The sequence below is a fragment of the Myxine glutinosa genome, chromosome 10, assembly GCF_964187855.1.
Source record: "Myxine glutinosa chromosome 10, kmMyxGlut1.1, whole genome shotgun sequence".
Lineage (NCBI taxonomy): Eukaryota > Metazoa > Chordata > Myxini > Myxiniformes > Myxinidae > Myxine > Myxine glutinosa.
In genome coordinates, this window is record NC_136270.1 from 18,203,609 (window position 1) to 18,230,591 (window position 26,983).

General features: G+C 42.3%; 1 long non-coding RNA gene across 2 annotated transcripts in view; it reads left to right on the forward strand.

Annotated features, from left to right (window-relative positions):
- Positions 1 to 26,340, forward strand: part of LOC137434204 (uncharacterized) — a 37,728-nt gene extending 11,388 nt beyond the window's left edge. Inside the window, exons 3-5 of one of the 2 annotated variants that reach the window (XR_010985817.2) lie at positions 13,062 to 13,173; positions 21,945 to 21,997; positions 22,132 to 22,246. This is a non-coding gene — a long non-coding RNA (uncharacterized LOC137434204). Of the gene's footprint in view, positions 1 to 13,061; positions 13,174 to 21,944 lie in introns of both variants that reach the window. The other variant, XR_013624673.1, reaches the window with a different exon arrangement.
- The last annotated feature ends 643 nt before the right edge of the window (positions 26,341 to 26,983 follow it).

Consider the following 26,983-nt stretch of genomic DNA (forward strand, 5'->3'; position numbering starts at 1 on the left):
AGGTGATTTGGCTGCAAAGGCTATTTTTGATTTATTAATTAATTAATCAATTAATAGATTAATTATTTAATTATTCGATTAATTACAAAAATAAATAAATATCAGTTACAGATTCTGATGAAATGGTCATGGTTTATGTGTTCTGTGACCGAATTGATTAATAATTAAATTTTTTAATCATTATTATTTATTTATTTTCATTATTAATCATTTATTTATTTTCTTTCTCATTTGGCCAATATCTCAGGCACCTTTTGAGCTGGGAAGTTAATATTTGGACATGACAGTGACCAAGTGATGTGGCGATCAAGGATATTTTAGATTTATTGATTAATCATTTAATCGATTAATTATTTAATTATTCGATGAATGACTTAATTAATTATTTCTTTTAAGTTACAGATTCGGATGAAATGGTGGTGGTTTATGTATTCTATGAGCCAATTGATTAACTATTTAATTTTTTTATGATTATTGTTTATTTATTTTCATTATTTATCATTTATTTATTTTTGTTTCTCATCTGGGCAATATCTCGGGCACCTTTTGAGCTCGGAAGCTAATATTTGGACATGACAGTGACCAGGTGATGTGGCTATAAAGGATATTTTTGATTTATTATACAATTAATCAATCAATTAGTGTACACCTCTCCCTCCCAATGCAGCCTCTATGAGCTGCACTGCGGTATTGCCGAGCGCCGGAGGCCAATTACCTTCTTATTCTTTGATGAGTATAAATCATTATTCGGATTATAATTACACCTATCATAAGAATCTATATCTTCTTTAAGATCATTATAAATATCATCAGTTTTTATCTCTAATATAAAACTATCAGTATCCATATACAATAAACATGCTTCATTTTCATACCTTCTCTTTATATTATTATACAGATAATCATACATAAGATATTTTGATTAATCCAATACCGTTGTTCCAACATAAATTGGTTTATCCATTAGTATACACTCTTTAACTAGCTGCACAAAAGTTTTCAGTGAATATCTCAACTCTTGTAAAACTAGGTTTGTTTATTAGTTTCTCTGCTTTCTCTCTTGTTGTAGCTAATCTTACATCTTGTCTATTTATAGATTCTCCATAGTTTTCCCAAATACAGCATTATTCATCAACTTGTAAAAATCCTTTTCAAAATCATTATTTGCCTTTGTTCTCATCTTTGTATTATAATCAATATATTTACCTAACCAATGACTTTGACAAAACTTTAGTATCCTATGTACTTTCTTCACTATGAGTCCAGAATCCACCATTTGAACAAGATTTCTTTGATGAACAACATAATTCTTTTTATCATATAATGTAGTCATAAGTTTTGACGTTGGAATATATTTAAATGTTTCAAAGAATGACTTTTGATAATCACTAAACAACAGGCATTTTAAGGCCATTTTCGCTGCTAGAGCGGGGGTTAGCCTTGCGGTCCCCATGACAATCTTATCCATTTTGCCCTATTTTCTGCATCTCCCCTTGTTAACCCCCTTGCCCGCATGTCTTCTTCCACCGTCTTTAGCCAAGTCTTTCTCGGTCTTCCCCATCCTCTACTTCCCTCTACATTCATTTCCATCACTCTTCTCACCCAGTCACTTTCATCCTTCCTCAACACATGAGCAAACCATCTCAACCTGTTTCTCTTCACAGCATCAATCACACGCTCTATTCCCATCATCTTTCGCAATTCATCATTTGTCTTCCTCTCTCTCAACGAAACTCCACACATCCACCAAACCATTCGCATTTCCACCCTTTCCAGCCTTCGTTGCTGCTCTACGTTCATTACCCATGTCTCGCTCCCATAAATCATAACACTTCTCACACATGCAGCATACACCTTTCCCTTCACCTTCAACGACACTCCCCTCCTCGTCAGCACACCACTCAGTTCCCGAAACTTCTTCCATGCACATCTCACTCTAGCAACCGTTACCAAGTCTGATCCACCTTCTCCATTCAGCATGTCTCCGAGGTAGCAAAATGTTTTCACACCTTCCAGCTTCACGCCGTCTCCAAGATCCAACTCAACATTTCCTCCATCTGCAGCTCCCTCTGTGCACACCTTACACTTGAATGTAGCTGCCACACTGGTTAATGACCCTCTCAAACCACTACATTTTAGATGAACCCACTCAGCACCAGATCATCTGCATACAACAACTCCCACGGCAAACTCCCACTAAACAAATCTGAATTTGGAGTTTCACCACTAGGACCAAATGTAAGATCCTTATGTTTATTATGAATTCTCTTGGGATATTTTAAATCGACTTCAAAGTAATAACCAAACTTTTAATATAAATTTTTAGCAGTATGCCTTAGAACATCTCAATACTTCATCATACTTATTCTCATTAACCCATTTAAAACCCCCATATGGTAATTTAAAACCCCCATATGGTAACCCGATGGAGGCCTGAAGACTAATTATCTGATTTAATTTTAATTTCTTGCATTTTTTTTATTTATCCAACCATCCAAACATAGTCCTCGACCTTCCTCTGGATGAAAGAGGTGGCCATGCAAAGTTTGGTTGCACTGGTTCATGCATAGACGAACACACACACACACACACACACACACAAATAAACTTTATTTTATTATTATTATATATACATATATACACTAATTGATTGATTATTTAATTATTATATATATATATATATATATATATATATATATATATATATATATATATGAAACTCAAAGCAAGAAGATGTGGAATCGTAGAAAGTATGAATGACCGATGTATGCATGACGTCATCACAAGCCTCCTTCACAAAGTGTACTATATTCAGGAGATTTACAAAGCCAACAGCTGGCTCTTTTAAAATGTTATATTTCCATCAAAGGAGGAACAGTCAGAGACAGACACACACAAAAAGCCTTGAGATGGGATAAAAAGAGATGCATCCGAGGGAAGGAAAAGGACAATTTGTCATTGCATGGTTGAGCGGTGGCTTGATGTGACACCACGTGATGAACATGCACGTGATGTGATGAGTGAGCCACTCCAAGTACTAACTAGAATGACACTCAGTAGAGCGCATACCTCCATCAGGCTAAGCAGTTTACGTTTTTTATCCCACTGATGGGCCAGATCTGTATCCAGACCTGAATGAAAATCTAATCGGCTTGTTCTTGTCACCGAACCAACTCATTTACCCGACCTATAGGGGCTAAAGATCTAAAGGGTATTTCAATAGTAGTTGGGGTTTAAAGGGATCTAAAGGTCTAAAGGGTATGTTCCTACAGTAGTTACAGGTCTGAAGAGTCTAATAGGTTATATAGGTCCTTAGGGTTCTAATGGGTCTAATATGGTCTATAGGGTCTTACAGTTTTTAGGGGTTTTAAAGGGTCTAATGGAGTCGAAGGGTTCTAAATGGTCTTTTTTGTATACTGAATCGAGGCTCGTGAAAGAGCTAACATTTATTTCACAAACAAATCAACCAGACAAACAAAATATACAAAAAGAGGGAGCGGAAGACAAGATGGGGAGAGAAGGGGAAGCACACAACCACAACATTTGAGAGCAGGGAGAAGTGTGGGAGGGAGAGGGCTTGGGGGCAGGAGGCGTGGGAAGGGGGGGGGGGGGGGGAGAGGTATAAAACACAAAGGGACCGAAATTAGCAGGGGTAGAAAAGATCAAGGTTTTGGATGGGGGAGGATAAGAGATGGTGGTGAACAGCTGTTTTAAAGACCTGGAGGGTGGAGTGGGATTGAAGAGAGTGAGGGAGTTTGTTCCAGAGGCGGGAGAAAAGAGGAATGAAGGAGTGAAGGTGAGCAGAAAGTCTTGATTTTGGCAGTTTAACCATAAGAGGGTTGCAGGCAGATCTTGTGCGACCTGCAGGAATATTTGGGGGACAGAGCCCAGAGAGAGCTGGGGGGGGCAAGGCCAGAGAGGAGTCGGTAGAAGACGGAAAGACCACCAACCTGCCTGCGGTGGGTGAGTGAAAGGCCCTTGGAGTTAGCTTCATCGCGGGAGATTCCAATGATTCTGAATGCTTTGGTTTCAACAGCGTGAAGACGAGCTAGGTGTGAGGCAGGAGCACCAGACCAGAGGGGAGAGCAGTATTCCATAGAGCTGCGGATGAAAGCCTTGTATGTGGTGAGGAGCTCAGGTGTGCCAAGGAAGGACTTCGCACGACGGAGGATGCCCAGTCGGCGACTGGCTTTGGAGGCCAGATTTGAAATGTGGTTTTCCCAGGAAAGATCATGGCAAATAGTGAGACCCAAAAGCTTGAGTGACAGAACTTCTTGGAGAGGATTATTCAGAAAGTGGATGGGAGGGTTTTCCAGTCGGTCTTTTCGGAGAGACATCGTAAGAGTGTGAGATTTATCAGGATTGAAAGACATGTTCCATTTGTTTGCCCAGTCTGTGATTTTGTCCAGGTCTGCAGAGAGTGAGGAGGCTGCAGACTGCCGATCTGAGGGATGAGGAATGGAGCAGTATTCGGTATTTAGGGTTTAGGGTTTAGGGTTTAGGGTTTATTTAGGGTCCAAGTCTAACGCGGTAGTTAGGGTTTTAAATGGTCGAATGGGGTCATAGGGTTCGAAATGGGCTTAAGGGTCGAAGGCTCCTGATGGGGTCTGAAGCGTCTTAGGGGATTTTAAGGGTCTAATGGTGTATATTGGCTTTTAGGGGTCTAAGGGTTCTAACAGGGTCTATAGGGTCTACAAGGTCTTAGGGATCTTAAGGATCTTAGTGGTCTAAAAGGGATCAAGGGTCTAAGACTCTAAAGGGTCAAGGGGTCTAAGTGAGTCATGAGGACAATTGATCTGAGTAGCTTAAGAGGGTTTAAAAAGTGTAAGGGGTTAAAACATCTAAAGGGTATGTTTCAACATTACTTACAGATCTAAAAGGTCTAAGGAGTCAAATTGGGTCTGAAGGGTCCAACCAGTGTCTAATGGGTCTAAAGGAATAAAAGGTCTGGGGGTTAAGGAGGTAAAGGGTGTAAAGTTATAAAGGGGTTTAAAAGGGCTAAAGTATCTAAAATGTGTTTACGAATGTAACCAGTTGAGTTTACGAATGTAACCAGATGTGTTTACGAATGTAATCAGATGTGTTTACGAATGTAACCAGATGTGTTTACGAATGTGACCAGATGTGTTTACGAATGTGACCAGATGTGTTTACGAATGTAACCAGATGTGTTTACGAATGTAACCAGATGTGTTTATGAATGTAACCAGATGTGTTTACGAATGTAACCAGATGTGTTTACGAATGTAACCAGATGTGTTTACGAATGTAACCAGATGTGTTTACGAATGTGATCAGATGTGTTTACGAATGTGACCAGATGTGTTTACGAATGTGACCAGATGTGTTTACGAATGTGACCAGATGTGTTTACGAATGTGACCAGATGTGTTTACGAATGTAACCAGATGTGTTTACGAATGTAATCAGATGTGTTTACGAATGTAACCAGATGTGTTTGCGAATGTGACCAGATGTGTTTACGAATGCAACCAGATGTATTTACGAATGTAACCAGCTGTGTTTACCAATGTAATCAGATGTGTTTGCGAATGTAACCAGATGTGTTTACGAATGTGACCAGATGTGTTTACGAATGTGACCAGATGTGTTTACGAATGTGACCAGATGTGTTTACGAATGTGACCAGATGTGTTTACGAATGTGACCAGATGTGTTTACGAATGTGACCAGATGTGTTTACGAATGTGACCAGATGTGTTTACGAATGTGACCAGATGTGTTTACGAATGTGACCAGATGTGTTTACGAATGTGACCAGATGTGTTTACAAATGTAACAAGATGTGTTTACGAATTTAACCAGATGTGTTTACGAATGTGACCAGATGTGTTTACGAATGTGACCAGATGTGTTTACGAATGTGACCAGATGTGTTTACGAATGTGACCAGATGTGTTTACGAATGTGACCAGATGTGTTTACGAATGTGACCAGATGTGTTTACAAATGTAACAAGATGTGTTTACGAATTTAACCAGATGTGTTTACGAATTTAACCAGATGTGTTTACGAATGTAGCCAGATGTGTTTACGAATGTAACCAGTTGAGTTTACAAATGTAACCAGATGTGTTTACGAATGGAGCCAGATGTGTTTATGAATGTAACCAGTTGAGTTTACAAATGTAACCAGATGTGTTTATGAATGTAACCAGATGTGTTTATGAATGTAACCAGATGTGTTTACGAATGTAACCAGATGTGTTTACGAATGTGACCAGATGTGTTTACCAATGTAATCAGATGTGTTTGCGAATGTAACCAGATGTGTTTACGAATGTGACCAGATGTGTTTACGAATGTGACCAGATGTGTTTACGAATGTGACCAGATGTGTTTATGAATGTAACCAGATGTGTTTATGAATGTAACCAGATGTGTTTACGAATGTAACCAGATGTGTTTATGAATGTGACCAGATGTGTTTACGAATGTGACCAGATGTGTTTACGAATGTGACCAGATGTGTTTACGAATGTGACCAGATGTGTTTACGAATGTGACCAGATGTGTTTACGAATGTGACCAGATGTGTTTACGAATGCGACCAGATGTGTTTACGAATGTAACCAGATGTGTTTACGAATGTAACCAGATGTGTTTACAAATGTAACAAGATGTGTTTTCGAATGTAACCAGTTGTGTTTACGAATGTAGCCAAATGTGTTTACGAATTTAACCAGATGTGTTTACGAATGTAACCAGATGTGTTTACGAATGTAGCCAGATGTGTTTACGAATGTAACCAGTTGAGTTTACAAATGTAACCAGATGTGTTTATGAATGCAACCAGATGTGTTTACGAATGTAACCAGATGTGTTTACGAATGTAACCAGATGTGTTTACGAATGTGACCAGATGTGTTTACGAATGTAACCAGATGTGTTTACGAATGTAACCAGATGTGTTTATGATTGTAAACAGTTAAGTGTACGGTTGTAACCAGGTGTGTTTACGGTCATGTTGAGATGTGTTTACGATCGTAATCGGGTGTGTTCAAGGTTGTAATGAGGTGTGTTTATCATTGTAATCAGGTATGTTCATGGTTGTTACCAGATGTGTTTAATTTTGTAATCATGCGAATTTACCATCTTGTTTATGAATGTAACCAGAGGTGTTTGGAGTTGTAATTTGGTTTGTTTAAGGTTGTAATCATGGGAGTCTACCATTGTAAGCAGGTGTGTTTTTGGTTGTAATCATGGAAGTTTACCTTTGTAACCAGGTGTGTTTTTGGTTGTAATCATGGGAGTTTACCTTTGTAACCAGGTGTGTTTATGGTTGTAATCAGGTGTGTTTATTGTTGTAATCATGGGAGTTTACCATTGTAACCAGGTGTGTTTATGGTTGTAACCAGGTGTGTTTTTGGTTGTAATCATGGGAGTTTATCCTTGCAACCAGGTGTGTTTTTGGTTGTTATCATGGGAGTTTACCATTGTAACCAGGTGTGTTTTTGGTTGTAATCATGGGAGTTTACCATTGTAATCATGGGAGTTTACCATTGTGATCAGGTGTGTTTACAGTTGTAACCAGGTGTGTTTTTGGTTGTAATCATGGGAGTTTATCCTTGCAACCAGGTGTGTTTTTGGTTGTTATCATGGGAGTTTACCATTGTAACCAGGTGTGTTTTTGGTTGTAATCATGGGAGTTTACCATTGTAACCAGGTGTGTTTTTGGTTGTAATCATGGGAGTTTACCATTGTAACCAGGTGTGTTTTTGGTTGTAATCATGGGAGTTTACCATTGTAATCATGGGAGTTTACCATTGTAATCAGGTGTGTTTACAGTTATAACCAGGTGTGTTTTTGGTTGTAATCATGGGAGTTTACCATTCTAATCAGGTGTGCTTACAGTTGTAATCAGATGTTTAATTGATGAATCAGATGTGTTTACAGTTGTAATGAGATGTTTTGACATTGTAAACAGGTGTGCTCATGGTTGTAATCACGCGTGTTCCCACTCCACTCTTCCTCCTTTGTTCAATGGCTGATGGACCTGTGTTTTTCCAAGTTCATTTCCCTTTTCCCGTTTCGCAATGCCTTCAGGAATTGGACAGTCTTGAGCACATGATCTTGCTTGCACATATGTGTGCCATCTTCAGACTATCATGTTAAGCACATGGTCTTGCTTGAGCACATGTGCACCATCTTCACACTGCCTCTGCTGTGTGGTTAGACGTGGAGTTTGTGTGAGGTAAGCCGTGTGAGGTTGAAGGTAATTATCAGAAATGACAGAGAAGCGCTGAGATTATCTAACGAGGCAACATCGTGATTCATGGTGGTGATGTAACATCCAATGATGCACAACTAACTGTTAGCATCGCCCATTGGCTTCTAATGATAGGTGTTCATGGCCCTGTTGGGTTAGCTTTGTTTGCCGGAGGTTCTGCCCGGTAACCATACGAAGTCCTAGTTTTAGGAATCCTTCAGCGAGGGAAGTACCTCGAGTCGCCAAATGCTATCAGACAGACTATCTGCACCAGTATCTCTAGCAGTGCCTGTTCCGATAAGATAAACATGCCTCCCATACAAACACGTCTTATTTGTCGTTGTCACTTGCTGGTGAGACCATCGTCGTGTTTATCAAGTGTTTTCTATTCTTCTTTTCTTGTCTGCGTATTGCAAATGTATATGTCAAAAATGTTGTCCTCACAGAATTGTAGATTGTTAGTTACCTACCTTGGAACTTGTTATATTTTATTACAATTGGTTGTTGCACAAAGCACATTGAAGTGACTGCTCTTGACATTGTTGAACACAGTATTAATAACTCGTTAGGTAATTCCATATTGAGTGATTGTTTTTTTTCTTTTTACCAAAAGTAACTATTTGTAAATGACTCTTAAATAAGATGGTCAGTCGGAATGGGTCAAAAATCGAGTTTCCATTTGTTATTAAAGTGAATATAAAGTATCAAACTCGAATATACTATTGTGTGATGTGATTGTTTTCCTTTCCTCGAAGATTTCCCCTATATTTACAAGTCTACAAATTATAATCTAAATCATTATGTATTCACCCTTACATTTAATAACTATGGTGGAGATTCACATCTTACTGTCACTGAACTAAACTCTACTCATTGTTATTACTGCACAAAGAATAAGAGAGCAACCTTTGTGAGTTTAACAAAAACTAAATTATTGAACTGGCGTGAACACGCACTACAAAGATAAATGAAAGTCCACAAAGAAACAGTCAGATGGATTAAAAAAAAATTGTGGAGGAGAGGGAGGTGGGTGCATGGGGGTGGAGGGAGGTAGGCAGGCAGGTAGGTAGGTCGGGATCGGTAAGTAAATGGGTGGAGGTGGAGATGGAGGTGCATGGATAGGTAAGGGTGGAAGTGCATGGATAGGTAAGGGTGGAAGTGCATGGATAGGTGAGGATGGAGGTGCGTGGATGGGTGAGAGTAGAGGTGCGTGGATGGGTGAGGGTGGAGGTGCATGGATGGGTGAGGGTGAAGGTGTGTGGATGGGTGAGGGTGGAGGTGCGTGGATGGGTGAGGGTGGAGGTGCTTGGATGGGTGAGGATGGAGGTGCATGGATGGGTGAGGGTGGAGGTGCGTGGAAGGGTGAGGGTGGAGGTGCATGGATGGGTGAGGGTGGAGGTGCGTGGATGGGTGAGGGTGGAGGTGCGTGGATGGGTGGGGGTGGAGGTGCGTGGATGGGTGGGGGTGGAGGTGCGTGGATGGGTGGGGGTGGAGGTGCGTGGATGGGTGAGGGTGGAGGTGCGTGGATGGGTGAGGGTGGAGGTGCGTGGATGGGTGAGGGTGGAGGTTCGTGGATGGGTGAGGATGAAGGTGCATGGATAGGTGGGGGTGGAGGTGCGTGGACAGGTGGGAGTGGAGGTGGGTGAATGGGTATTGGAGGTGGATGAGTATGGGAGGTGGATTTTGGGGGTGGAGGTGGGTGGATGGAGGTAGGTGGGTGCATGCATTGGGATGGAGGTATTGGTAGAGGTGGAGGTAGGTGGATGGAGATGGATAGGTAGAGGTACAGGTAGTGGACAAAAAAATGGAAGCGCCAATGTAAAGTCACTTAATCTGGCATTGGGCCACCATGTGCAGGCAGTACGGCCACCACCAACACAAAGCATTAAGCAGGAACCATGATTATGGGTATTGGTAAGAATCACTATGAAGTATAAACACTTAAAAAGTATGAGTCTTCGGTACATGCATTACGCTACCTTCTATAAAGAAGCCAGGTCAGATTTGAACCATTTTCGGGAAGCGATTTCTGACTTCCTCCACTCGTGCAATCAACGTGTTTCCATTATGGAAACCCTCTCCTTCCCTCTCCCAGTGGAGGCTGGAATTACCCAATGCAGTTTGTTGGGCCTCGTCTTGTTCCCCATCTATATTAATTACCTCTCTGATGCTCTGGAAAACTATTTTCCTAGTTTTCATGGATGGGTGAGGTCTTCGGTACATGCACTTCGGTACGCGGGGTCATCAATACATCAACGCGTATTGATGACCCCGCGTTGTGTCGTACAGTACACCCGTTCCGCTGCTCAGTAGGCAGCAGCTACAGCCCTCTGCCAATCTGGAAATGATTAGACTCCATTCTGATAAATGTTTGGACCAGAAGCAAATGGAAATTTTTTCCTTCAATCATGGAAAATCTCATGGTCTCAATCTATCGCTCTGGAATGATCATCAAACTAACCCACCTCTCAATTTCCTTTGTCACACAATAGGAGAGGTTCAGTCTGTTGGACTTCTATGCCTCACCATCAGAAATGATCTTTTCCGGGCCAACCACATAGCAAGACTGGCCTCCAAAGCCAGCTGTGGACTCGGCATCCTCCGTCGATCCAAGTCTTTTCCTCAGAGCTACTCAAAGTTCACAATGCCTTTGTTTGTAGTTCAATGGAAGCCTGCTCTCTGCTATGGGCTGGCGCCTCAGCATCACACCAGTCTCTCCTGGATTCTGCGGCATTGAATGCTATCAAAATGGTTGGAATTTTTCATGATGAAGGCGAAGCACAAGGTCTTTTGTTTTCACATAGCAGGCAGGTCGGTAGTTCTCTCTGATCGCTATCGTCTCTTCTCCAACATTGCTCCTTCAGCTCTCTCAGTCCTCAGACCCGGTCTCGGAACTCCAGGATGTACACATTTTTCAATTAACCCCCTCCTGGTTAAACTTTCAAAACCCAGGCTGACTGCACACCTCAACTCATTACTCCTCACTTCTCTCATCTGTGGATCCACCTTTCAGAGTTTCGTTCCCACTCTTCCATCCAGGGCTTCAAGCAAGCAGTGCACCACCATCTCTTGTCATCCCCAATTCTGACCCATTATCTTTACTAGCATGACTCGGCGCGTTCCGCGCGCCTCACCACACGTTGTTTCAGAGGGCTAGGCATCTTTGACCATTTCGGTGTCTTTTGGGTTTCATGGTGTTTTGGGTCTTCAGGGCCATTTGGGTCTTCAGGGCCATTTGGGTCTTCAGGGTCTTTTGGATCCTCTGGGCCTTTAAGGGTATTTTGGGTCTTTGAGGTATTTGGGTCTTCAGGGTCTTTTGGGTCTTTGGTGTCTTCAGAGGCTTTTGGGTCTTAAGGGTCTTCGGTATCTTTTGGGTCTTTGGGGTCCTCAGGGGCTTTTGGGTCTTAAGGTTCTTTTGGTTCTTCTTGGTCTTTAAGGGTCTTCGGAGTGTTTTGGGTCTTCGGGGTGTTTTGGGTCTTCGGGGTGTTTTGGGTCTTCGGGGTGTTTTGGGTCTTCGGGGTGTTTTGGGTCTTCGGGGTGTTTTGGGTCTTCGGGGTGTTTTGCGTCTTCGGGGTGTTTTGGGTCTTTGGAGTGTTTTTGGTCTTCAGGGTCTTTTTGGTCTTCTGGGTCTTTTGGATCCTCTGGGCCTTTAAGGGTATTTTGGGTCTTTGAGGTGTTTTGGGTCTTCAGGGTCTTTGGGGTCTTTTGGGTCTTCGGGGTGTTTTGGGTTTTCGGGGTGTTTTGGGTTTTCGGGGTGTTTTGGGTTTTCGGGGTGTTTTGGGTCTTCGGGGTGTTTTGGGTCTTCGGGGTGTTTTGGGTCTTCGGGGGTCTTGGTGGTCTGAAGGGTCTTGGGGGAATTAAAGGGTCATCAAAGGTCTGAGGGGTCTCAGCAGTCTTTACGCAATTAAGAGGGTTAATTCAGAGGGTGGTAATTTTAATTGAAGACGAAGAAGACGTTTTCGTCGCAAATAAACATACATACATAGCGACATAACCATATTCGTTTGCTCTATTATAATAAGATTACCCCCATTAACCTTTCTTAACCCAACCATCTTTCTTGCTAGTTGAGTATTTTCTCCCCTCATCTCCCTTCATTTCTCCCCTCATTTCTCTGTTTCCTGTTGATGTATTCTCTTGATGTTTTTCCCACTGTTAGTTCTGCTTTGCTATTCCATGAGCCTCGCTCTTGTAAAGAAAACTAGAACAATGCGACTGTCGCTAATATGCCTCCGCATAGTCCGACAACGGGTAGATGCCATCACTCTGCATATGTTTGGGTAGTGGATCACGTTTGTGAAGTTTCGTGTTGATCGGATATGGTTAGTTTTTCTATCCAAGATGGCTGCCAAACCACGTGATCTATGACATCATCATTTTGCAACAATGCTGTAAGATATTTGTAAAATTTCGCATCGATAGGGTGAGCGGTTTCAGAGATATAATTATTTCATATTTTCCTTCAATCCAAAATGGCTGCCAAACCATGTGACATATGATGTCATAAATTTCATATTTCAATACAAATGGGTCATAGATCATGTGCATGCAATTTCAGATTTTTAGGATAAGGAATTCGATTAAAACATTTTTGGCTGGTATACCACTTCACCTATGATGTCATCATTATCATGCTTTTGTTCCCCATTTGGAGTACTTGACAATGTGCCAAGTTCCAAATGTTTCCAATCAGTGGTTTCTGAGAAATAATTATTTAATTATTTGCTTTTAATACAAGATTGCTGCCATACCAAGTGACCTATGACGTCACAATTGTCATAAAAACATTCTGCATGGGTGTCACTCCTACCCTGAAAGTTTCGTCTCAATAGGACATATGGTTGCTGAGAAAAGCGAGGTTATGGACGGACGGACGGACGGACGGACGGACAGACAACCTGAAAACACAAGCGTTACGCCTCGGTCCCCCGTCGGGGAAGTGATGTGAGTTGACAAAGTGGAAGACGCAGAAAACATGCTATCTATATATATAAAACACAGTTTGTGTGTGTGTGTGTGTGTGTGTGTGTGTGTGTGTGTGTGTGTGTGTGTGTGTGTGTGTGTGTGTGTGTGTGTGTGTGTGTGTGTGTGTGTGTGTGTGTGTGTGTGTGTGTGTGTGTGTGTGTAATGTTACCGATAGACTCCTAAACGGTCACGAACTTGATATTTGGCACAAACATGGCCATTGAGCCTGGTACGAACATGGTCGACCTAAAAATTTATTTCATAATATTTTTTAACCATATTTTTACCTCAGCGCATTTCAGCGAGGAATATTATGACCGGAATGGCAGAGCAGCGCACTGATTCGCTCAGAGCGATCACGTGATGTTCCAACTTTGCCGCCATAATCTTACAGTTATGCGTTCGCACGTAATTCAGTTTTTTCACATTTCAGCGAGGAACATTGCCATTCACACCACATAGGTTTTTTTTTCACTTTCATCTGATATTTGTGATTTATTTCAAACAAACTGTATTTCCCACCTACACGGCCATGTATTCCTATTAACGTTATGTAAAGTACATAAATTGTGTGGATTACATCATTTGTGGATGTGATCAATTGCCAGTAACCATCTATATCCCTCCCCCCCCCCCTTCCCTCCACCCCCTCCCTCCCGCTCCCCCTCCCCTCCCCCTACCCTTCCCCCTCCACCCTACCCTGTCCCCTTCCCCCTCCACCCTACCCTCTCCCCTTCCCCCCTCCCCTCTCCCCTCCCCTCACCCCCGTTCCCCTCCCCTCCCCTCCCCTGCCCGGCAATGCCGGGTACTTCTGCTAGTGATATGATATTTCGCTCACAAGGTTCAGACATACATGGAGGCGGCCATCTTGGATTTTGACGTGACGACCCAATTTTCTATAGCGTTCTTCCTTGTGCCTAGATACACCCACACACCAGATTAGAAGTTGGTACTTCGCTTATTTTTCAAGATATTCCGCTCACCAGGTTCAGACATACATGGCGGCGGCCATCTTGGATTTTGACGTGGCGACCCAATTTTCAATAGCGTTCTTTCTTGTGCCTAGATACACCCAAACACCAGATTAGAAGTTGGTACTTCGCTTATTTTTCAAGATATTTCGCTCACAAAGTTCAGACATACATGGCGGCGGGCATCTTGGATTTTGACGTGGCGACTCAATTTTCAATAGCGTTCTTCCTTGTGCCTAGATACACCCAAACACCAGATTATAAGTTGGTACTTCGCTTATTTTTCAAGATATTCCGCTCACCAGGTTCAGACATACATGGCGGCGGCCATCTTGGATTTTGACGTGGCGACCCAATTTTAAACAGCGTTCTTCCTTGTGCCGAGATACACCCACACACCAGATTAGAAGTTGGTACTTCGCTTATTTTTCAAGATATTCCGCTCACCAGGTTCAGACATACATGGCGGCGGCCATCTTGGATTTTGACGTGGCGACCCAATTTTCAATAGCGTTCTTCCTTATGCCGAGATACACCCACACACCAGATTAGAAGTTGGTACTTCGCTTATTTTTCAAGATATTCAGCTCACAAGGTTCAGACATACATGGCATCAGACATACATGGCGGCGGCCATCTTGGATTTTGACGTGGGTTGCACCCACACACCAAATTCGAATGCGGTCCTTCGCTTACGCACACACGCCCGCACGCACACACGCACGCCCGCATGCACGCACGGACGGACGGACAGATGGACGGACAGACGGACACACGGACGGAGGGGAAAACCATAGTCCCCCTTTCGCTCCACTGTGCGACGGGGGACAATAATGCCTCCGGCAACTTTGTCGGCTGAGGCATAAAAAGCAGTATTTCCTTGTCTTTGTGTTTATTTTTATTTTGCCAGTCTTTGATGTTGAACTCAAAACCCGAGCTTGAAAAACCCCAAAATACCACAGAAATATGCAATTTCTAAAGAACGAAGCTTTAAAATTATCTAAGTCAAAGCCCAACGTTTGGACTCTACTCCAGGTCTGTTTGGACCAAAGGCCTTCTGAGCCGAACAGTTTGCCTTCGGTCCAGGTCTGTTTGGCCAGAAGGAAAAATCTGCTACAAAATCAATCTATTATAATTTAGGTGCATTTCGCCACTGCGCAAGGGTCTATGAAGACCTTGACGAATTGAAAGTCCACGTTTTAGGCATGCCCCAAACTGCCTGCATTATAAAACTACGACCAAAAACCTGGCATTGGGTTATTCGGCAGCTGACAGTGGAACGACCATCAGCACACTGACCCAATCTGACGACTAAATGCACCTTGGGATTATATTGATAATTGATGTATTATCAATATGAGTCCCAGAGGCCGCATTATAACCACAGCGAAACGTTTTGATCATAGGTTTTGTTGAGCCTTAAATCACAAAACTTTCTCGAAACTGTCTGTAATCATCTTCACACCATCATTGCACAATAGTGAGGTTGGTCTCGTGGAAATAAACGAGATGCTGTCTGAAGTATTCTCAATGTTTTTTCAATTAGCCTTTGTTTTGTACTTATTTGGAAGGCAAACCATCCAGTCGAACTCTTGCCAAGAAACTGTTAGTGCGGCAGAACACCAGAATAGTTTGTACTTATACCAGTTTGTGAAGTTTCTTCATTGGAGTGCTCTACGTGACCCCTCCCCTCCTCCCCCCTCATGCATTATTGAGTTATCTGCCCCATGTGACCCCCCTCCCCACCCTCCATCAGTTCGTTATCTGCCCCCACATGACCCCCCTTCATTGGTCAGTTATCTGCCCCCACAGAGTCCTGTTCTAGTTGAGTCTGTGATCGACTGGCGTGCCTAGTTGGCCAAAGGCACAAGTTTCACAAACTTGTCTGAGGTAACCAGAGCATTTTCACATCTAAGTTAACCATTGATTTTGTACCTCAAATGTGGTTTACATCTGAGTTAGCCATGCCATGGTGTCAGTGAGTGTGTTAGTCCCACTGCAAGAGGGAGGGCTGTGTAGCTAGTTTAGGGAGTACTTTCCCATGACCCAAGCATTCCATATTGTTGTTTGTACTTGTTCGGTTTCTACTGGATACTCTAGTTTCGCCCCACACTGTGCAAATTTGTTGGATATTCTGAGGTCTGTTTCAGCAAAGGAAGTTCGTAGGTGGTCATATCCGTTGTAGGTTCGAGTCATTTCTGGAAGTCTCTCTTACTTACCACTTGATACAGGTGTGGTTCTCTCAATAATTTCCTTATTCCTCTAATCTCCTTGTTCCTCGAGTCTCCTTATCCATATAATCTCTTTATCCCTATCACCCCCTTTTCATTTTTTGTATACATCGTCATGGCTCGTGGAAGAGTGAGTACACTGAACAGATCAGGACGTAACAGACAAAAACAGGATGCAAACTAGAACGGTACTCGGTAGACCTCCTCGGTAAACCTCGGTAAAGTAGACCTCGGTAAACCTCCGCCAGGCTGAACAGTTTACGTTTTGTATCCCACTGATGGGCCAGATCTGGATTCGGACCTGAACCGAAATCTAATCGGCTTGTTCTTGTCACCTAACCAACTGGTATACCAAGTTTAGTCATAACTCCTCCATAACTTTTTAAAATATCATGTTATATATCGCTTTTCACCCGATCTCCCAATGGTGAAGAATCACTTAATTAAAACATTCTCGTATCTGAATCCATATTCAGATCTTCACCAAAATCGAACTGATTCGTCCTGGTCACACACACAACCTCTCCACCAAGTTTCGTCCAAATCTGTCCATACCTTTTTCCGATATCCTGCTATGTATCGTTTTTGGCCCCATCTCCCAATAGTGAAGAATCACTTAAATTCTACTATCCGGATCCGGATCCGAATCCGGATCTTCACCAAAATATAATCATTTCGTCCTTGTCACACACATACACTACCTCACCACCAAATTTAGTACGAATCCATCCAAAAATTTTGTAGATAACTTTGTTCACAGACAGACAAACAGACAAACAAACAAATGAAAAATCACTCATAGAGCGACACTTGGCAAAAGAAAACAAAGTAGAATTGCACTCAGTAAAGCATCCTTTCTCCCTCACAAATAATTGGTGGGTGAATTCAGTGACCTGATATGAAAATCCTCTTCAAATTTCAAGTCAATCGGATGAAAATTGAAGGTTTTAGAAACTTGGAAAAAGTGGTTGACCTTTGACCTATGTTGACCTTTTGACCTGTTGACCTCAAAAATAAATAGGATTTTGTTGGACCACAAACTCTACCATTTGGTGAGGTTTCGTAAAGATTGCTTTGAAATTGTGAACTGTAAGCAAGTATAAGTGAGTGGACAAACACACACACACACACACACACACACACACACACACACACACACACACACACACACACACACACACACACACACACACACACACACACATACAAAATCCGGAGTGATCAACATACTTGACAAACAAAAAATTTTTGACAAGGAACAAACAAACAAGCAGACAGACAGACAGGGGTGAAAACATAACCTCCATCCACCTTCGTGGCGGAGGTAAAAACGCATGCATGGGGTGGACAAGATGGTCACAGAAGGAAACTCCAAGGAGGGAAAACTGGAAACTTGGAAGGAAGAGGTGGTGGTGTGGGGGAGGGGGAAGGGTTAACAAGGGTAGAAAGGATCATGGTTTTGGATTGGGGATCATCTGAGATGGTGGGGAACAGCTGTCTTGAAGGCCTGGAGGGAAGGATGAGGTTGAAAAGAATGTGGAAGTTGATTCCACAGGTGGGAGAAAAGAGAAACGAATGAGTGGAGGTGAGCAGTGATCCTGGATTTAGATAATTTAACCAGAAGCGGATTGATGGTGAACCATGTGTGCCCTGCAGAGACCTGGGGGAAGGACGGGGGGAATGACGACAAAGTATGGAAAGAGCAGAGGGTGCAGGACCAGAAAGGAGGTGGTGGAAGACAGAGAGACCACCGATGGCGTAGTGATAGGCCCATAGAGTCGGCTTCATCGTGGAAGATTCCATTAATCTTGAATGTCTTGGTTTCCACGGCGTCAAGCTGAGCAAGGTGTGAGGCAGGGGAACCAGCCCAGATGGGAGAGCAATACTCCATCAAGCTGCAGGTGAAGGCCTTGTATGTGGATGGGAGTTTTGGTGGGCCAACCAAGGACTTTGTATGTGACGGAGTCGGCTGCTTTTGGAGACCAACTTTGAAATGTGGCTTGTCCAAGAAATATCATGGCTTTTAGTGAGACCCAGGAGTTTGAATGAACTCCCCCCAAGCCCTCTCCCTCCCACAGATCTCCCGATGTCCCTGCTCTCAAATGTTGTTTGTGTGCTGCCCCATCTCCCCCCATTTTGTCTACCGCTCCCCTTATTATATGTTTTATGTGTCTGATTTTTTTTGTGTGATTAATGTTGGCTCTTTCATGAGCCTTGATCTTGTATACAAAAAAAAAAAAAATGGCTGAACTTCCTGTCCACTAATTTTGTCCGAATCTGTCCACAACTTTTTGAGATATCCTGCTCACAGACAAAACAGACAGGGATGAAAACATAACCTCCGTCCACCTTCGGACTGCAGTCACAACATCTTTTAACATTTTTGTTACAGGCGGCAATAGTAACAACTGTATGAAGATGTCGATGTTCGAGATAGTTGTAGATTTGTGGTGTGGGTTGGTGTCATTGTGTATTTTATTTTGTTGTGGGATTGAGATAGAAAAATGTCAAAATATGTCGTGATGGCAATCCGTAAAAGGAGGAGGGTTATGGGTGGGGTAATATCCTTATCTGATTATCCATATAAATCCCCTTATCCCTATTATCTCTTTATCTAACTCTTGCTCTCTGCTTGGTACTTGGGAAAAAAAAATCGTTTTGAGAAAATACCTATTTTGGTATATTTGCTGCTCCCACCATCAAAATATCTTCATACAGAATTATGGGAAAATATTGTAATGAAGATGGGGTTTGGAGGGTGGGATTTTGCGTCAGACCCCACCACTTGCCCCTCTCTTTCTTCCTCTTATAACCGATTATTGAATGCATGTTTCTCCTATCGTAGCCACAAACTTCGCATACGTTGCTAGTGACAAATAGGCCGAAAACAGGAAGAACTAGAAGGGCACTCGGTAGAGACGGTACCTCCGCCAGGCTGCAGTTTACGTTTTGTATCCCACTGATAGGGCGGATCTGGATTCGGACCTGAAACAAAATCTCATCGGCTTGTTCTTGTCGCCTAACCAGCTCATCCACCAAGTTTCATCCGAATCCGTCCATAACTTTTTGAAATATCGTGCTATGTATTGTTGTTAGCCCGATCTCTCAATGGTGAAGAATCGCTTTAAAAATTCTCTGATCCGGATCCGGATTCGAATCTTCACCAAAATCTAATCATTTCGTTCATTAAATATGTTTCATTATTAAAACCCACTTGTCACAATCCCAACCCTAGATCCCAAACCAAGAATCCATTAAGGTGTCACATGAATATAAATCCATTAAGGTGTCACGTGAATATAAATCCATGAAGGTGTCACGTGAATATAAATCCATGAAGGTGTCACGTGAATGTAAATCCATTAAGGTGTCACATGAATATAAATCCATTAAGGTGTCACGTGAATGTAAATCCATGAAGGTGTCACGTGAATGTAAATCCATGAAGATGTCACATGAATGTAAATCCATTAAGGTGTCACATGAATGTAAATCCATGAAGGTGTCACGTGAATGTAAATCCATTAAGGTGTCACGTGAATGTAAATCCATGAAGGTGTCACGTGAATGTAAATCCATGAAGGTGTCACGTGAATGTAAATCCATGAAGGTGTCGCATTAATATAAATCCATTAAGGTGTCGCGTGAATATAAATCCATGAAGGTGTCACATGAATATAAATCCATGAAGGTGTCACATGAATATAAATCCATTAAGGTGTCAAGTGAATGTAAATCCATGAAGGTGTCACATGAATATAAATCCATTAAGGTGTCACGTGAATGTAAATCCATGAAGGTGTCACGTGAATGTAAATCCATGAAGGTGTCGCATTAATATAAATCCATTAAGGTGTCACATGAATATAAATCCATGAAGGTGTCACATGAATATAAATCCATTAAGGTGTCACATGAATATAAATCCATTAAGGTGTCAAGTGAATATAAATCCATTAAGGTGTCACATGAATATAAATCCATTAAGGTGTCACATGAATATAAATCCATGAAGGTGTCACGTGAATGTAAATCCATTAAGGTGTCACATGAATATAAATCCATTAAGGTGTCACGTGAATGTAAATCCATTAAGGTGTCACGTGAATGTAAATCCATGAAGGTGTCGCGTGAATGTAAATCCATGAAGGTGTCGCGTGAATATAAATCCATGAAGGTGTCACATGAATATAAATCCATGAAGGTGTCACATGAATATAAATCCATTAAGGTGTCACATGAATATAAATCCATTAAGGTGTCACATGAATATAAATCCATTAAGGTGTCAAGTGAATATAAATCCATTAAGGTGTCACATGAATATAAATCCATTAAGGTGTCACATGAATATGAATCCATTAAGGTGTCACGTGAATGTAAATCCATGAAGGTGTCACGTGAATGTAAATCCATGAAGGTGTCACGTGAATGTGAATCCATGAAGGTGTCACGTGAATGTAAATCCATGAAGGTGTCACGTGAATGTAAATCCATGAAGGTGTCACGTGAATGTAAATCCATGAAGGTGTCATGTGAATGTGAATCCATGAAGGTGTCACGTGAATGTAAATCCATGACGGTGTCACGTGAATGTCAATCCATGAACGTGTGACGTGAATTTAAATCCATGAAGGTGTCACGTGAATGTAAATCCATGAAGGTGTCACGTGAATGTCAATCCATGAAGGTGTCACATGAATGTAAATCCATGAAGGTGTCACGTGAATGTAAATCCATGAAGGTGTCACGTGAATGTAAATCCATGAAGGTGTCACGTGAATGTAAATCCATGAAGGTGTCACGTGAATGTAAATCCATGAAGGTGTCACGTGAATGTAAATCCATGAAGGTGTCACGTGAATTTTAAATCCATGAATGTGTCATTTAATGTAAATCCATTAAGATGTGACTTGAATGTAAATCCATGAAGGTGTCACGTGAATGTAAATCCATTAAGGTGTGACGTGAATGTAAATCCATGAAGGTGTCACGTGAATGTACATCCATGAAGGTGTCATTTAATGTAAATCCATGAAGGTGTCACGTGAATATAAATCCATGAAGGTGTCACGTGAATGTAAATCCATGAAGGTGTCACGTGAATGTAAATCCATGAAGGTGTCACGTGAATGTAAATCCATGAAGGTGTCACGTGAATGTAAATCCATGAAGGTGTCACGTGATTGTACTCTCATATCTATTGCAATTTTGATACAATTTATGTCCTTTGTTGAAAGCAACTCGACTACTGGAGAACATTTTTACAGCGTTTGTATAATTGTGATCATGTATTATTGTGGATTTATAACACATTATTGGAGAATTAATATCCATTTACATATTTTTTTCACAACATACCAACACCATGGATTCTATAAACCATTATTAAAACCCACAACAGCAATTCCCATGAATATCATTCCCCTTAATAAGTGGTGTCCAGATACCTTCAGGAGGGAAGTTTTTGAGTATTTTCATCTCCTGAAACCCCGTTTGTAGATCGAGTGCATTTGCCAAGCCACATAATGTCTCAATGTGGTTGCAGGATTTGCACGAACTGAATCTCAAGTTTCCAACTGATTCACATGACTGGCAGAGGTGAGATTTGAATCTCATTTTCTTGGGAGTCCATCACACTGCTTGTCAGAGGCCTTGCTGGGCCTGCTGTAGGCTTACGGGTATGTCACATGAATGTATCGAGAAACCGACTGTGCGTTTTTGTTTTGATCAAGGCCCTAGGTATCCGTTTGATGGACAGCCAACCAGCCACGTCGGTTGTACAGGTTGAATGAATTACTGATAGTCTATTAAATGGAGAAAGGGTCGTACTCTTTCGCACAATACTCACTACCGACGTTCTTGTTTTGATGCCCGTGCTTCTGTAGTCTGTGCTCACCCCTAGTGTTTGTTTCTGGTGCGCAACCTGATGTACGAATCTTTTAATTGATAGCCTCGACCAATTTTTGATTATAACTGTATAATTGCGAGGCCAAGATGAGGTTGTGTCCAGTGTCTTGTTCATGTCCAGCCATTATCTGATCTTGTATGTCAGTGCTACGTTTGGTTAAACGCAAAGCACGTAACGCCACATGTCAGAAGCTCGGCTGAAAACTTGGCACCACTGCCCCTTCGGTTACTAATATGACATGTTCAACAAGCTAAGCCATGTTCAAGTCTGGTACAATGCTTGACAGGAAACTTTTTGAAATGTCTGCTAACATTAATCTCCTATATATTATGTGGTTCATTTGGCCATTTTCCCATTGCCGTGACCCACAGACATTTCTGTGATATTAATTAAGTTACTCTCCGGTTGTGTTGTTTTTCTTCCGTTGTCGACGCAATATCGTTTTGTACTCCAGACAAGAGTGGCAGACATGGCATCATAATTAGAACTGCTTCGTAAATCTGAAACCATGAACCTGGTGAACCAGCCGTCCTTTTCCTATCTCTTCCACAAGTCCCATAGCTTCACTGCTCTCATCCTTCCATTCACCTTCTCATCCGACAAAGTGCCAATCCTTCTCATAGTCACCCTTGCTTGACCCCTTTGCCTTCTCATGTTCTCCAACGATCCCTTGCCTCTCCTCCCCACTTTGGGTGCTGGTGAAACGGCACCATGCCACGCGTACCGTTATCTCTCCACGCCAGTGCATCCGGCCTTCCACGTCGCTTCCACCATGGAGGAGGAACAGTGTGTGTGATAGACAATCTCAGATCATGCGACACCTACCAGGCACCTCATCAGCATACTGAAGAAAGTCCTATCCAGGGAACACCCCACCTCACTTTTTTAGAAGATGAGGTGTGTTATTTCAGATAGAAATGGCACCTGCTGTCTATTTGCTTGGCTACAGGGATACATACATACAGAAGCAACAAGTTCAGAGAACTTGAAAAACTAAGGCCCATAGTGCAATCAGCTCAACAAACTCCACTTTCATGTGTTTCGAGTCCCCTTAAAGGGACTGCATGTCAGCAAGTTTTGGAAATCGAAGACGAATCTCTTGGAAGTCATGAGTCTGTGGCACTATCGAGGCCTGTTGCGACTGCACAAACGGTGTTTCTTAGTTTTCGTGGTACGACCAGAAGCCTCTTCTTCTTTTTGTGATTTCTCAACATGACTTGCTCCATTGAGTTCATCATTGCAATAACTTCAGATGTTGAGCGTTCTTCAGAAGCAACGTTTATTATCAGTTGAGTAGTGTTGACTCAAACAAGCCCAATTACCTCCACGAACCCGCAGCAGTAGCCACCGTATCCCACCATTTCACCTCAATGATGCCATCTTTGAAATATCCGCTAACTCGGTATACCCATTATGATAGTGCCCATCAGGAAGGTAACAAGTTGTTAAAATTTTATTTGCAAATCTTCTGCTGATGTTTACTTTTCCCGCAGATGCAAACATTTACAGGTATTCCAAGCAACGCCTCCAAAAGAACAGTGGATAGAATCAAAACCCGGACATCGATTAAGGTATACAAAGAGACGCTCACATTTCACGCATTAACCATTCGTCGGAGCAAGCAGGGTTAATGCCCCAAATGTCTTCCATTCCCATGGTGGAGAGCACACCTCGATCAATGTCCTGGAGATTTAATCCATCGTTCTACCTGACCGCCGACGCACATCGACACTAACCTTCACCAGCAAGACTAGTTCTTCATTCTACAATGCGTCCAAAAGGCCCACCGCAAGTGATTTGGTGACTGAAGCTGAATGAGTTACTGATGGGCAGTTTCAGTTTCACTTCAGTATGTTGTGTTGATGGGCATCTTCATTTCACAACATCCCATATTTAACTTTATTTAAATATTGTAAACCTCAAAACATAGCTCCCTACCTAGAGCAAGAACCTTAACCTGTAAGCAATTGACTAGTTTCCGGACTGCACGGATCATCAGCTGGGCACCGTTCTTCCTCGAGGTTTCGATCCTTTCAGCCCAGGACCTCTCCAAACCGCGGATCCACAACCTCGGTCATGGATCCACATCAATAGATGGTACATCAGTAGATCCACAACCTCGATCATGGATCCACATCAATAGATGGTACATCAGTAGATCCACAACCTCGATCATGGATCCACATAAAGAGATGGTACATCAGTAGATCCACAACCTCAGTTGCAGCCAGACAGTCAGTCAACCCATCAATGCAACATCACAAATCAAACTTTACTCATTAAATGATTTAATGTATAATCACATATTTATAACTCCCATCACACATTCCATTATATGATAACACATTTAACCATTCTCATCCTCCCTTAAATATAATATAACATGTCCACCAACCAGCGTGACCACCCCACTTACTTCTGGACCAAACTGTTATTCAAATATTATTCAAACAGTCACTTATAACGTTTTTTTTTTACCATGCTGCATTTTTTTAGTATGGAATTGTTTCCTTGTATTTTGTTTCACACTGATAATGATGATAAGATTATACTATGAAGGGTTAATGCCCGAAACGTGAGCTTTTTCTTGGTTCCCATGGCGGTTAGCATACCTGAATGACATCCTGTTGGCTTCCGCACCTATCATGTATCATTGTGTCTGTTATGAGACTGCGTTTAATGTGTCCTCATGATTGAACACGTGTGTTGCATGACATTATCACAGAATTATTTAGTGAAAATATTAAAGTTATCCGAGCCCCTGGGACGTAAACGAGACTATCCCATATCAAGAGCCAAGTTGAGTTGATCTTCCTTGGTCGATGCACGTCTCGTGTTCATGGTGGTTCCGAACACAATGGTCGACGATGATATGATGCTGATCATTGTTCAATGGGAGTTCAATGGTGTCTAAATAGAAAACAGAACTTTGGGTCCCTCTTTATCCAGTGTTGCATCATATGACGTAGCCCGTCTCAGGGCCTCCTATAGACTTGATCAGTCATATGATCAATTGATTGTGCTGACACAATGATTGAGAGAAGTAATGTCATGTATAATTTACAGTCTGGTATAAAAGTCGTGATATTCCCACAGTTTCTTGCACTGCAAAAGAAGTTTGATTTTATTTTGAGTTGAACTACCTAACCACCGTGTGTTTCCATATCAGCACCGCTGACCCTGTTTCAAAGTCATACCTGCTGGACCATGGTAAGGTGGCAACCTAAACTAGAATGAACACATCTTCACTTTGCTCCCTGGTTCACGTCATGTATGTATGTGGTGTCACATGCTATACCAGCTGCCTGGTGCCAAGCAGCTAGTATAGATCTTGTTTGTCCCATTTTTAGTTACAACCAGAAGTGAAAGGGATTCTACAAGTCTGTTTGTGTAAGCTTGATGTTGGTTTAACGGTTAACGTGGCTGGGTTAAGATCTCAGGGTCCTGAGTTCTAGTCTCTGTCATGCCGTTGAATTAACACCAGGTGGGTTGACTCTGTCATCCTTCCGAGGTCGGCAAAATGAGTACCAGCTTACCGGGATGAATGAGCCATTCGAGTATCCTGCGTTGCAGTGGCGACCTGTCCAGGATTGTGTCCAATAGCCAGGAAACTGCTTCGGCAGCCCTAATCATCTGAAGATGCACAAGAAGTGGGATTCTCTTCTATGTTTGTATGGAAATGTCTTCCTGGCGTAGTGAAGCATTTTGACGAGGTTTCTCAAGTTTGAAGTGCATCTTCTGCCTAAGGGTATTTCATGATATGGAAGGATTGTTTTCTTGCATATTGATTTGCTGCCTTTTCCTTTCTCTATCCTTTGGTATAATAACTGATTTTCTTATCGCTACTTCTAATTCTGTGTTTACTTTCATTGACCTTTCTGCCCTAAAGCATGCTTGTGTTTTGCTACCCTGGATGTCATGGTGCTCCTCTCACGTCTATAATGAACGAGCTGGCTCATTACATTAGATTTTAACTCTGATTTTCTTTATCTATTACACTTTATCCCTCTATTAAATTCTCGCTTCATTTGTATTTATTCTCTGTCACACACACACACACACACACACACATATATATACAAGGTTCTTTTCTCACACTCTTACGATGTCTCTCCGAAAAGACCGACTGGACAACCCTCCCATCTACTTTCTGAATAATCCTCTCCAAGAAGTTCTGTCACTCAAGCTTTTGGGTCTCACTATCTGCCATGATCTTTCCTGGGAAAACCACATTTCCAAGCTGGCCTCCAAAGCCAGTCACCGACTGGGCATCCTCCGTCGTGCGAAGTCCTTCCTTGGCACACCTGAGCTCCTCACCACATACAAGGCTTTCATCCGCAGCTCAATGGAGTACTGCTCTCCTCTCTGGGCTGGTGCTCCTGCCTCACACCTAGCTCGTCTTCACGCTGTTGAAACCAAAGCGTTCAGAATCATTGGAATCTCCCGCGATGACGCTATCTCCGAGGGCCTTTCACTTACTCACCGCAGGCAGGTTGGTGGTCTTTCCGTCTTCTACCGACTCCTCTCCGGCCTTGCTCCCCCAGCTCTCTCTGGGCTCTGTCCCCAAAATATTCCTACAGGTCGCACAAGATCTGCCTGCAACCCTCTTATGGTTAAACTGCCAAAATCAAGACTCTCTGCTCACCTTCACTCCTTCATTCCTCTTTTCTCCCACC